Genomic DNA, 1,304 nt, shown 5'->3' on the forward strand with positions numbered 1-1,304 from the left:
ATATTGTCTTTTCATGACAGTAAAAGTATCAAAATAAGTATATTCCATTAGAGTTTTTGTCTCAGAAATCGTAATAAGCTCTGATACCAAGTAAGGGAGGGGGGTATGCTCCTTTAGGAGTGAAGTATGCCTTTAGTAAAGGTTTATAAAGGGAAAATTTTAGTCTGTCTCTGGTCCACTGGAATAATTCCAGTGTCTCCTGTCCCAATCATCAGTTTCATGATGATTATTATAAATGGGAAAGTTGAAAATTTGGAGTTTATTACCAAGGTGGTAAGTGGCGTTTACCTCAAAAGGTCTAAGGAAACCTCTGAAGTCGGATATGTAATTTGAAGTAATTACGAAGTGAGATAACTCTTTGAGTTTAAGTTCTAGTTCGTGTTTTTCAAAAAGTTGACCAGTAGACTCTGTAATTGAATCTAGACATAAAGTTTCTTGAAAAGTTTGAAATTCTAACTTTGAAAGTATAGTATTTGAGATTTCTGTAGGGAAAGTTTTGTCTAATCCTTGTTTAATTAAGTTATGATTTGGTACAGTGATGTTGTAGTCAAAGTATGTTTCTGAATTTAGGTCTTGGTAAAAAGTATGGGTTTCATCAGTTTCCTGATGTATTTTCTCAGTTAAAAAGTTTTTAGTGCTTTCAAAGTGTTGTTGAATAAGTTTTTTATCCATGATGATAAATAAGTTTTTTAAGAAGTTTAAGTTTTATAAAAACCTTCTGGTTTGAAGATTCTTCTTCTCTCTTGCATCACAGATTGTTATACTAAGAGTTTTATTACTTGTCTAGATCTTTTTAGTTTATGTTTGTTCTTACTTTTATTGCTTTATTATCAGATTTGTTCTTTTTATTTTCACCTTATCATCCCTAACCTACTAACCAAAGGATCCCATGACCCTCCGTCTACAACCTTAACAACATCTAAGTATTCAAACTCAGGTTTCTCTTTTCCCCACCTGGGTACTTTCACTACCTGACGTACAAACTTAGACTACACAGGTTGCTTCGGCTCAAGCAGGATTTACGTCTTTTAAATATGAACAATAAGAACAATAAAGTATAATAATAAGAACAAACACAAAGTAAAGAGATCTGGTTTAAGTAATATTACCTCTTAGTAGCAATCTGGTTTGCAAGGAAAAGAAGAAAGTTTTTAGAAGTGAAGTGTTTTTTGAAAAGGGTTTTTCATTGATATTTGCTTGTATTTTTCGTGTTTTTTACAAATGTACAAGCTTCTCCTTATATAGAAGGAAGAAGAAGAACCTAGAACTACCTTTACAGCTGTCTACTAATTACATTATTGACA

The sequence above is a fragment of the Ipomoea triloba genome, chromosome 16 (assembly GCF_003576645.1).
Source record: "Ipomoea triloba cultivar NCNSP0323 chromosome 16, ASM357664v1".
NCBI lineage: Eukaryota > Viridiplantae > Streptophyta > Magnoliopsida > Solanales > Convolvulaceae > Ipomoea > Ipomoea triloba.